At 42.2% G+C, this 12,547-nt stretch overlaps 1 protein-coding gene across 10 annotated transcripts in view; it reads left to right on the top strand.

Annotated features, from left to right (window-relative positions):
• The window catches only part of C2H3orf70 (chromosome 2 C3orf70 homolog), an 87,374-nt gene that overhangs the window by 46,658 nt on the left and 28,169 nt on the right, over positions 1–12,547 (top strand). The window lies entirely within an intron of this gene.

Here is a 12,547-nt window from a genome sequence, read left to right as displayed (position 1 = left end):
GCAAGTTCAAGGAGTTCCATTGTGCCAGTTTATTCGGTAGAGAGGCTCTTACAGTATCCAGTCTCCCAAGGCAAGGGAAGGGTCTTGCTCTCTTTCCAGATTATTGGGGTGAGACTGGGTCTCAGTGGCAGAAGAACCCTCTACTCCAGTGGCGCTGTTCACCCCACTGTGCCTTAGACCTCCACGCTTCTTTTACCTCTGGATTTGACAGAGCCTGACACTTTACTTTCTTTTGTCCACATCCTAGCTCTTCTTCAGTTTACATTCCACATTTCTTTGGAGCCTCTTCTAAGCCCTTCCAGTCTCTCTTCTCCATGCTCCTGCACCATATATAGTGTATACCCCACAACTTAATACTTCTCTTTCCTCTTGTGCTGTTTTGGGTGTTTGTGTGGCCCAAACTGGATTGTAAGAGGCATGCATTTTGCACTTCTCTTTCCCTCTAGTTGTTCACTGGTAGTTACTTGTTAAAATACATAAGGTATTTTGCATATATCTATCCCTCAAACCAGAAGACTTGGCTTCAGGTAGGACTAAACATGGTTTGAAAAAGTATAGAGTCTTCATCATGTCTCTTTTCAGATTGGCTGCTCCAACCTGGTAAGTGTGGCTAACAGCTTCTCATCTATTGCTGGTTCATGGCACTTTTGGAAATGTGATTTTTAAGGCAAGCCTCCCTGTACCAGCTGCCCATACTATAGGGCATCAACATTGTGGCCCGGAGCAGTGTGGTCTGTAGAAGGCTGTTGGTGAGGGCTCCTGTCCTTCACAGGCTGCCCAGTGGTCCTTCCTCCACCTCCTCTGTTCCCTCTCTCACTGGTTTGACTGAAGTCCAGATCTGAGTGTGAAACTGGGAGAGGGTGGTAGCTTGATTGTTAAGTCTGATTCGTGCTTTAGACTGGCTTTATCTGTGTACATCCCGTGAGAGGAGCAGACAGAAATGGAGGTGAGGAGAAAGGCCAAGCTGATATGTCACTCTCCCCTCAAAACTGAGCCGTGTCTTTCTACCTGCAGGTCTGGCCTCACCACCCTGTCTCTGACCATTCTCCCTCTTGTTCATCATGCGGCAGCCGCCCTGGCTCTTCCCCTTCTTTGCCTGGTTAACTCTTACTCAGTCCTGAGGTGACATGAACCACATACCATCATGGTTTCAGGGACATCTTTCCTAACAACCCCTCCCCCTTCCAACTCACACATCTCATGTGTAATTTCTTCTTTTTTTTTTTTTAATAAAAGTAGATTAATTTAGAGAGATGTACACTCCATTGACAGAGTGCAGGCTATCTCAGAAGGTTGTCTCAGAAGGCTAGTTTTCATATGTTAGCAAGTGGGAGGATTGTTACAACTACTTTGGGGAAGGAGCAGGGACCCCAGGAACTGGGCCACCACCCTCTCTGACCTTTCATGGTCATCCTTGGAGCTGTCATGGCGCCTGTGGGTGTGTCATTCACTGCTAATACATTACACTGTGCATAATGAAGCTCAAGGTCCACTGGAGGTCGAATCTCCCGCCATCTTGGGCCTCCATGTCTCTTGGGAGTTGACTTTTCCACCATCTTTGTGCTTGTTGTTGTGTCATTCCTATAATGGCTGTTTCCTGTGCCCTTCCCTCCTATCTCATTCCCATAATCTTATTGGGGTGCAGACGGGCTGTGGTCTGTCTTCTGTAGCTGAGTAGGGACGTTGACACTGCCTATCAAGGAGTAAAAATCTGAATGCCTAATCTAGGGGCCCCAGGGACAGGACAGCTTCTTGTTTCTTGAGTCTGAGGGTGGTATGGGCTGAAATCTTCTCACACATAGCCATCATCTTGTTGTGAAACTGTTGTAACTGCTTCTGTACCGATCCTGTGACTCTTCTTAAAGATGAAGCACCTTTGCAACAGCATCAGAGTACAGCTGATAACTGCCTATAAATGACAAAAGACCCCTTTCTTGAAATTTGTATCTCAAAAGCATAGAAAGGCAAGTTCCTCCTAGGATGACTTTGTTTCCTTAAGGCCAGAAAGAGGTTATTTTTCCTAGATACTTATAAATCTCTTAAGGGGGATTTTGGGAGTGGTACAAGGATTGGTGGGTTTTGGATTATTTCTGGAGTCACACCTCTGTTACCGTAAAGACTACGTTTGTAAAACAAGGACAGTTTATTTTCCCTCATTTAGCTTAGGGGAGATGCCTTCCCCCCTAAATTCGTATCAGGCTCTGAATATCAGCTATGGTCAGTTTAGTTAGACTGGTGGCCTCCCATTTTGGAACTCTATTTACAGACACTTCTGAGGATCCTCCCTGGGTTTGAGTTCTCTAATTATTGCCTTCAGTTCAGCCTTTGATGTCAAGAGGCTTGCCTATAGCCTCAGGTGGTCTCGTTTCTAAAGGTAGCCTAACAGTAGTAGCTCTGCCAGGGACCTCAGTGCTCCGGACAGCGGGGTTCACTTGAGAAACAATAATGGGGTGGAATGGAGACCTCTGGCTTGGTCCTGAGGTGGGCTCTCAAGGCCAAGAGCAATCGTTTTTCTTGGTGGATGTCTTTTTTGTGAAGGTTTCCAAATTGGAGTATTGTCTGGAATTTAGTGAGCAAGTCCCTTCCCAACAAGGGGATGGGGCACTCAGGCATGAACAGAAACTGATGTGCAAAGGTAAAATTTTCTAGGAGGCAGCTAAGGGGAGGGGTGTGAATTGCTTGGTTTGGGGCTTTTTGTCGATCCCCATTATCGTACAGGATTAGGAGGACAAGGGTCTGGAGAAAAGAGTCAGCACAGAGTGGGCGGTCCCCGTATCTAATAAGAAAACAACTTTCCTACCAGCCACATCAAAGGTTCCCCGAGGCACCTCCAGAGAAATGACCAGGTGTGCTTTGGGAGCCGGGGAGGGTCAGCCAGCCAGGGACCTGTCAGTCTTCAGTTCTCTCGGCTGTCATTGGTTTGGGAGCCCCAAGCCCCCTTGGGGACTAGGGACAGTGCCGCTTCCAGGGACCTTCTCGTTTGCATATCGGTCAGGGTCCCAGTGGACCTTTTCCATATAACAGGTGTTCGTCCTTTTAGTGGCCCTCCTGGCAGCACTTGAAGCAGATCCTTTCTTGGTGAGGCAGTGTCTCTGATCCAGGTGTCCTGGATCCTGTCCTTACTATGGGTCTTCGAAAGGGAGGGTAACCCCGAGATGGTGTAGGGGTTAGGGCTGCCACTGAGCATTGTGCCTTTCGCTGTTGTCCCTGAATCCTTCTTGCCTCTTCAACCATGTCTCTGTTGTTAAATACTCCAAACACCAGATCCAGGAGCTGATTCATGGGGTCTGGGGTCTCCAGCCTCCCAGATGGGGCATTAGGGTTAGATGGTCCAGAAGACTGTCCCTTAAGGAGTTCCTTAGACCTGGTCTTGAAATAGGGTCAGGAACAGTTGGGCATACGGGACTTCCCCTGTTTACTTTCCCTTTGACAAAACAAGTCCAGCTGCAACATGGTATTGTAATTTAATGACCCATTTTTTGGTCAGACCTCTTGTTGTCGAGTCCAAACTCGTTCTGCTCTCCGCACGACAGGTCAGTAAATTGGGAGACGAGGTGTTGGGGCAAGGAATAGTAACTTTATTGGAAAGTCAGCAGACTGAGAGGATGGCAGACTAATGTCTTGGAGAACCATCCTGCTCCAGTCAGAATAAAGGCTCCTTTTATACAAAAAATAAGGGAGTGGGAGGTAAAATAAGGGAGGGGGTGTGGTTGATTGTTGTAATCTTCTTGCTGCAGGCATTCTTTGTTCTTGCAGCCATCCCCGTGGGCTTTGTCATAGTGTCCCTGTAAACCTCCAACAAAACAAAGGTTATTCTCTACTACACTCTTGGTCCCCTAGCTTGTATTGGGGCCATGCAGTATTGCAAAGAAAAATTAATTATTTTTTCCTTAAACTATCCTATCTGAATTTCCCCCAGGGAGCTAACATGCATCCTAACAGAGAGTCCTTTGGGATGCCTGTAGTCATCCCCATTTTGGTTAGGATGTCCTGCCGATTAGGGAAGGAGAGCAGCAAGAGCCAGGGGAAGAAAAGGTGTCCAGAGCCCTGGGCCTAAATTCTTTAGAGAGGAAGGGAGGAGATTTAGGCCTTGAGCCAACTAAATTGGATTACTTTTATCTCTGAAAGAAAAAAAAAAAAAGAAACAACTAGAGCTGAAGCGTGGGGCTGGAGTGCCACAGGGCAAGGCAAAATCTCCCCTTCAGGATATGGTCCTCGTGATGCTGAGGAGGGGGTACCTCTTCACAGAAGTAAAAGAGGCAACATCCAACCTTCTGGCAAAGTGGGCAAGGAGGCGCAAGGATCAACAGATCGTCTATTAAGTCAGGACAGGGCGAAGAGGGAAGGTGTACACCTGCGCTGCATCCCAGAATGAGACCGTGAACCCGTGAAGGGAGTGTCCCCACATGTAATTTCTAATCATTGATTTTGATTTTTCTTCCTGTCACTATCTGTGGTTTATAATGATATGTTTTTGTGTGGTTATTTGTTCAGATATGTATCCCGTCCTGAAGTGTAAGCTCTGTAAGGGCTGGGATGTGTTCTGCTTGCTCTTTCAATCCCATGTCCCCAGCTCAGTCTGTGGCACATAATTGAGGTTCAGTAAATACTAGTTTGAAAAGTGGAGTGAAAGCAGATGTGAAAGCAGATTGTAGGGCTAGGGGGATAGATGAGGAAGGTAGTGTGTGGGAGAAGTGCGGTCAGAGAGGTTTACAGGCTGGGCTGAATCAGGAAGCAGGTGCATCCAGGGCATTCCCAAGACTCAGGAGTTGGGGATACAGGCTCGGAGGTGCCGGCCTAGAGGCAACCCTGGGAAGCGTCTTGAGGGGCTCAGACCTGCAGGCAGCTCCTGTCTTCTTCAAGTATCACCAGTAAGAGAATGTCTGCAGTGTGCCAGAGTTAGTGCTTTAAAATAGAGAGCACTAACCACTTTTCCCTGAGGAAAAGGGAAGCATGGGACGGTCGACAATTTGTTAAAGCTCAAACAGGCAGTGAGTAGCTGAGTCAGGATTCACATCCAGGTACAGTGGACTCCCCAGTCCTTGCCCTGCACCCCCAGGATCTGTCACCTTCCTAGAAGTGTCTCCTGTGTTCCTTCCTCTACCGAGCCAGCTGACTTTAGTTGGATCAGAATGTCATGCTTGAAAATCTGTGTTAGCCTCCTCTTAACCCTCGTCTCGTCTCTTTCCAGCTCCTCTGCACATCTTTACCAGACTAAATTCTTTAATATCCTGTTCTATTGTTATTACTTGCCTCCTCAGTAATTTGCAGTGCTTCACCATTGTTACTAAAACACAAACTCTTTGGCCTTGCATTCTGAGCCCCATCCAGCCTTTGTCTTCCTCACAAACTTTGTCCTCCTTTGCTCTGTTGGTCGACTCTTTGAACCCCAGATGCCAGCTGACACCTTCTGGCTCTGGAGCTGGTCTGGGGCAGTTCTCCTTGCTACTCAAGGGTACGTGTCCTTTAACAGCCAGGTACAACCCTTCAGTGAAGCCTGGAGCCCTGTTCCCCTGCCTAATGAATGCCCATGGATACTTACAGTTTTACTCAACTCCTGTTTTATTCATTTTATTTTTTATCTTCTCCCTGCATTTTGACTGGAAGCTCCTTGAAGCATGACTACATGTTGTATTTCTTTTAATTTCCACATAGCATCTGATTTAGTAATATAAACCTGGTAGATGGTCAGTAAATATTTGTCAGATGAGTAAATAAACCATGCTTTGGTACTCTGTCTCACTAGGGTTTTGCTTTATATTAATGTGTTCCACCACACTAAAGATTACATAATTTGAAAAATGAAGAAACTAGCATCTTGCATAAATTTCTGAAGGGGGTCTTCAGCGTACTGGGTAATACATGAACTTTATATTCTCCTAGATTGAATTACAAAGATACTGGTATATTGACTGCCAATGGAGCAGGGTGGATAGTAAGGCCACAACAAATGTCGGTAATAAAAAATATTATATTCTTTTGCTTTTAGTTTGTGATATGCTACTCAAGTTAGTAAATAATGCACATTGCAGAAATAGCTGAATAAGAATATTTAATATTACTTTTAATATAATGAATGCCCTTGGGACTAAAATGAGCATCATTGTGATTCGCTATATAAAATCAAAAAACTGAACTGTGGATGCAGTTTCCCTTAGGTCACTCAGTTTTTTTCAGTAGATTTACCTTTTTAATTATATTTTACTTAGGCTAATTATAAAATTACTCTGCATTCCCTGAGAGCAGTGTGCTTCATGTGCCAAGAGGACACGTTTAACAGCCATAAAACTATCTGTAAAAGCAAAAAGCTCATTTCCCCCCCGAAGGATCTTTTTTAAGAATCAAAATGCACAACTGATCCTAAAAAAAAGTTTAACAAAGTGTATACAATAGCTTAGTGCGGCATATAAATTGCTTTCTACACTTTTTATTCTTCCTTCCCTTTTGCTCTACAACCAAAAGAAACTCCTTCAAGGAAATGTATCTACTATGTATTTACACTATGCTACAAATTGGAGTATTAGCTGAAGTTAATGGCAGAGAATTACAGTGTAAACTAATAAGAGCATTATCTAAACCTTATTGATTAAATAATAAGTATCCTCATGAAGAAAGAACACAGGATGTCTTAAGGCCTGGGTCCTAGAAGTGAATCCCTGTCTTATTACATGAGCTTGAGAAGATAATTGTCTTGTCTTGTCCCCCTTCCCTCATTCCCTCCCTTCCTTCTTTCATTCTTTCCTTCCCAAAAAAACCAGGATGAGAAAATAAGTCTTTTTTAGTGTCTCATTGAGGCATTGTGAAAAAGTATGTACTGCATATTATTGGTGTCCACTGATGGGGAAGAACAATCAGATAAATTGTGAACCAAGACTTTGAAAGAATAGGGGAAGTTACTTATTTAGTAGTTTTGATTGGCTTTAGTTGAGAAATAGCTGAAAGCGTTGAACCAGGTTTCCTGAAAAGAATCATGATAGACAAAATTTATTCTTCACTTAGTGATCACAGTTGGTTTTTGTGATCTTAGTTTCATTATTGAAAAAGTGATTTCATCTCCCTTGAAAAATAATTTAATGGATTTATAAAGTTTATTTAAAATTTTTATATTATTTAAAAAATAGATGTTAAGTACTGTAATGAGGTTTAGGCTTCACTTTTGTATGGATGAATTTTGTGAGTGACTGAGTTATCAGAAAACTAAGATTCTACTTCACAGGAGTATTTTGAGAACAAACTTAAGTTCTTAAGGAAAGGAGTTAGGGCTCCTTGGAGAGATGGCTGATGCCTGGACTGGGGCAGGGGAAGTAATAAGCCAGTGAGGTCTTTACGGTGCCAGAAAGTAAGGAAGTCGTCACAGAAGGGTGGGACATGTTGAAATGACCTGGGGGCTAACTTAAAGGAGCTCCCAAGAGCTGAGTCTGGGACAGTTTGAGCAACAAAATAAATAATGGTAGTAATGGATTATAATCTATAGAATAAAATAAGTATCTATGAGTCCATGCTTCTGTAAATAAATAATTGAATAAATAAATAAATGGGGAGAAGGAGCAGCTCCTGCTTATGTAGAATTCTAATTCATAAATATAGAAGAAATGATGGAAATAGAAAAATCACTGGCAAATTCCACAGTAATGGTTGTTGCAGACCAGATCTACCTGTGCATGCTAAAATGGAGGTAGGATGAGAAACAGGATATTTGCAGAGTTTCAAAGCAAGATACTTACTAATTACAAAGAGAAAAATACCAGCTTTACAGTGAGGAAACCTGGATAGATATACCACATTTAAACGAGTGTTTATCCATGAGACAGTCAGTAACACGTACTTCCTGATATAATGCAACATAAGGAAAGGGTGCCATGTCACCTCTGTGGTGATGTCTTCCTATTGTTTTAAATTATATTTTTTATTCTGAAAAAATTAGATTCACGTGCAGTTTTAAGGAAAATACAGAGAGAGCCTGTGTATCCTTTACCTACTTTCCCCCAATGACAACTGTCATTGTAAAACAGTAGAACAGTGTGATAACCAAGATATTGACAGTGATACAGTCAAGGGATAGAGCATTCCTGTCACTACAAACATCCCTCCTGTTGCACTTGTATAGCCAACACCTCCATTTTTAAAAATTAGGGTTTTTCCCCCTATTTTTGAGCTGTAAGAATTCTTTATATATTCTCGATTATATAGATTTTTGTCTTTAGTATGTTAATAGAGTGAATTATACTGGTGATTTTTTAATTGTAGTAAAACACACATAACATAAAACTTACCATCATAAGCATTTTTTCTTTTCTTTTCTTTTTTTTTTTTATATTCCACATACGAGTGATCTCATATGGTATTTTTCTTTCTCTTTCTGGCTTACTTCACTTAGAATGACATTCTCCAGGGACATTCATGTTGCTGCAGATGGCATTATGTTGTCTTTTTTATGGCTAAATAGTATTCCATTGTATAAATATACTACATCTTCTTTATCCAGTCATCTGTTGATGGACATTTAGGCTGTTTCCATGTCTTGGCTATTGTAAATAGTGCATCTATGAACACTGGGGTGCAGGTGTCTTTTTGAAGTAGGGTTCCTTCTGGATATATGCCCAGGAGCAGGATGACTGGGTCATGTGGTAAGTCTATTACTAGTCTTCTGAGGAATCTCCATACTGTTTTCCACAGTGACTGCACCAAACTGCATTTCCACTAGCAGTGTAGGAGGGTTCTCCTTTCTCCACAGTCTCTCCAGCATTTGTCATTTGTGGGTTTTGAATGATGGCCATTCTGACTGGTGTGAGGTGATAACCTCATTGTAGTTTTGATTTGCATTTCTCTGATAATTAGTGATATTGAGCATTTTTTTATGTGCCTATTGATCATTCATATTTCTTCCTTGGAGAATTGCTTGTTTAGGTCTTCTGCCCATTTTTGGATTGGGTTGTTCTTTTTTTTTCTTATTAAGTCATATGAGCTGCTTATCTATTCTGGAGATCAAGCCTTAGTCGGTTTCATCTTTTGCAAAAATTTTCTCCCATTCCGTAGGTTGTCTTTTTGTTTTGTTTATGGTTTCCTTTGCTGTGCAAAAGCTTTTAAGTTTAATTAGGTCCCATTTGTTTATTCTTTCTTTTATTTCTATTGCTTGTGTAGACTGCCCTAGGAGAACATTTTTGAGATGTATGTCAGATAATGTTTTGCCTGTATTTTCTTTTAGGAGGTTTATTGTATCTTGTCTTATGTTTAAGTCTTTGATCCATTTTGAGTTTATTTTTGTGTATGGTGTAAGGGAGTGTTCTAGCTTCATTGACTTACACTCTGCTGTCCAGTTTTCCCAACACCATTTGTCTATATTCGATTGTATATTCTTGCCTCCTTTGTCGAAGATTAGTTGACCAAAAGTTTGTGGGTTCACTTCTGGGCTGTTCTGTTCCATTGTCCATATGTCTGTTTTTGTACCAATACCATGCTGTTTTGATTACTGTAGCTCTGTAGTATTGTCTGAAGTTTGGGAGAGTTATTCCTCCAGCCTCTTTCTTTTTCTTCAGTAATGCTTTTGCAATTCTAGGTCTTTTGTGATTCCACATAAATTTTATTATGATTTGTTCTAGTTCTGTGAAATGTGTCCTGGGTAATTTGATAGACATTGCATTAAATCTGTAGATTGCCTTGGGCAGTCCATCATAACCATTTTTAAGTATATGGTGTATACTGCATTCATACATTCATAGTGTGGGACAACGTCACCACCATCCATCTCCAACTCTTTTCTTGCTGCAACACTGAAACTCTATATCCATTAAACCACAACTCCCCATTCCTTTTTACCCCTCGGCTCCTGGAAAACACCATTCCACTTTCTGTCTCTTGAATTTGACTATACTAGGTGACTCATATAAGTGGGAACATACAGTATTTGTCTTTTGTGACTGGCTTATTTCCCGTAACACAGTGTCCTCAAGGTCCATCCATGTTGTTGCATGGTTTTCCTTCCTCTTTAAGCCTAATAATATTCCATTGTATGTATGTACCACATCTTGTTTATCCATTTATCCATCAGTAGACACTTGGGTTGCTTCTACCTTTTTTTGGCTATTGCAAGTAATGCTGCTATGAACATGATACAGATACCTCTTCTAGACTCTGCTGTCAGTTCTTTTGGGCATATGCCCAGGGGTGGAATGCTGGCTCATTGCAGCATCTAAATGTTTCTCTTACTCTGCCTCTACTTTGCTCTTCTCCAAGCCCTGACTCTCTCTGAGTAGCTTTCCTTTCAGGGATTTCAATTTTTAAAGTTCTTATCCATTTATTTCTTTAAATAACATAGTAAACCCTTAATTAAGAGGATTATTTAGAGAATACAGTGGGTATTGAATTTCCTGGCTGCATGGCCAGAAACCTCTTTGTTTCAATCCCTGCTGTTGCAGAAGTGTGTTCATTCGTTTTATGTCTTAGTTGGGACAGAAGGATGGACATAACTGAATCTCTGGTAATTCAGGATCTTGTAGTGCTGCCTCAAGGCTCTCAGTGCACATGGATCACAGCAGGGTGAGCCCCAGGATAGAAGCTGTTGGGGATTGGGGCAAAGTACTGACCACTCTGGGCTCTTTACAAAACTACATCCTTGGTAGGAGTTTGCTTTATTTTGTATATGTTTATAAGCATATCAGACAATATACTAGGGTATAATTGATATTTAAAAGATGTTTACTGAACCGTGTTTCTCACCTGGCTGCATTTACTATTTTTCTCTTCTCTGCCTTCCTCTTTGCATCTGTATCCCCATATCAGCAGATAACAGGCTGTCACCCTAGCTCATGTGAGGAAGCACCTTTAATAGATGTAACTTGTAGAGGAAAATGTAATCAGGAATGCAGTGTACACCTCTCTCTCCCAGCTGCATTTCTCTTTTACCACACTTCAAGAAAGAAAAACAGAGCTTTGGGGCAGAGAGGATTAGACAAAGAGGTAGAAGAAGCGAGAAGAGAAAAAGTAAATTATGAAGAAGCACAAAGGAGGGGAGGGATTGCGGACAGCAGGGTGTTGGTGACAGTGGGAGAGGGGTCAGAGAAGGCCCAGAGTCCAGCTTCAGGATTCCCTCTACCTGTGGACCAGAGGAAGCCTCCTTCTTCTGGATCTCAGGAACCTCCTGTTCTGTGACAAGTGGGTGACTAAAGCACAGGTTACTTGAGCTAGAAAGAACTTAATCAGCATCTGTAACAAGTGTGTCTGAGTGCCTGCCATTCACAGCCTCCTGAACTCAGTAACCATCAGGCCACCAGCCAAGAAGAGAGAAGATCACACCTCCATTCCAGATGTTCTGTTCACTACTCCTGGACAGAAGGGAACAATCCCCTAAATTCTCCAAGTCCCTTCTCTGTCCTCTGCCCAGACTCATCTTTCTCTAATCCTGGGCTGGTCTGCCTTCTTGGCTCCTTAGCTCACAGTGCCCGAGATGCTTGGAGGTGAAGTCCTGCCATACCAAACTGTTGGATCTCACCTCATTTGAATTTTGCCTGACAAGGAGTAATGCTTTCTTTCACACATAACAGAAATGAAGATACCCGGTATATTTTAACCAATTTCCTAGGCAGGCATGTCGGGTTTTTCTCACTTCTATTTTTGTTAGATCAGGGTTTGCATGGAACATGTCCAGGCTTGGAAGTGGACCTTGGAACTCAAAGGCCTGTCAATTTTAAATGTACCTTTTCCATGTTGTACTCCAGAGAGAAGCTGAATGTATTTTTAGAGTAATTTAGTTACAAAGAAATTGTGGCATTGAAGCCTACTTAGGAGTCAAGAAGCAGACTTGTAAGAATACAGGCAGGCTTGGTTGGTCTTAATAGATTACTGATGTTGCACTGTGTTTGTTCACTGCTCACATTTCTGATCTAAAATTACTATTTGTCCATGAACATATTTAAAAATATAAGGTAGTTTTCCTTACAAATGTGATCCCTATTCTAGAATTTTCAATCTGACCAAGAAATAAAACAAATGAGAGCAGATGGGCACAAGAGTGATTTGCTTGCACAGAGATGTTCACTAGGAGGTCATAAATCATCAGTTCTCAGAGTATGTGATGATGTCTGGAGACACCTTTGATTGTCACACCTGGGTAGGAGGTGCTACTGACATCTAGTGGGTAGAGGCCAAGGATGTGGCTCGACACCCTACAGTGCGTAGGACAGCCCCACAGCAAAGGATTGTCTTGTCTGAGAAGGCAGGAGCAGCGAGGTTAAAGACAGTGTCGTAAATATGTGTGGAAGATACTGTATGGACTGACTGATAAATCAAGTACATTAGGAAAAACCCAAGGTGGTGCCCATGATTGTGGCTTCTATCTCTTGGTCTTTTAGGGTTTTTTTTTCTTCCAGATTTCTATTTTGAAATCATTTTAGGCCTACAGACTGGATAATTGTCATCTCCATCTCTGTTTCCTTAACACTTGGTATGTGGGAGGCTTTGCTAACTGTTGAATGAAGTAAAAGAGAACAAAGAAGGGGACCCACTAGAAACAGACCTGGTTAGGTTTCACTTCCATGTCAACTATGTGAAA

Source organism: Camelus dromedarius, chromosome 2 (genome assembly GCF_036321535.1).
Source record: "Camelus dromedarius isolate mCamDro1 chromosome 2, mCamDro1.pat, whole genome shotgun sequence".
Taxonomy (NCBI): domain Eukaryota; kingdom Metazoa; phylum Chordata; class Mammalia; order Artiodactyla; family Camelidae; genus Camelus; species Camelus dromedarius.
This window is presented reverse-complemented; position numbering and strand designations above follow the sequence as displayed.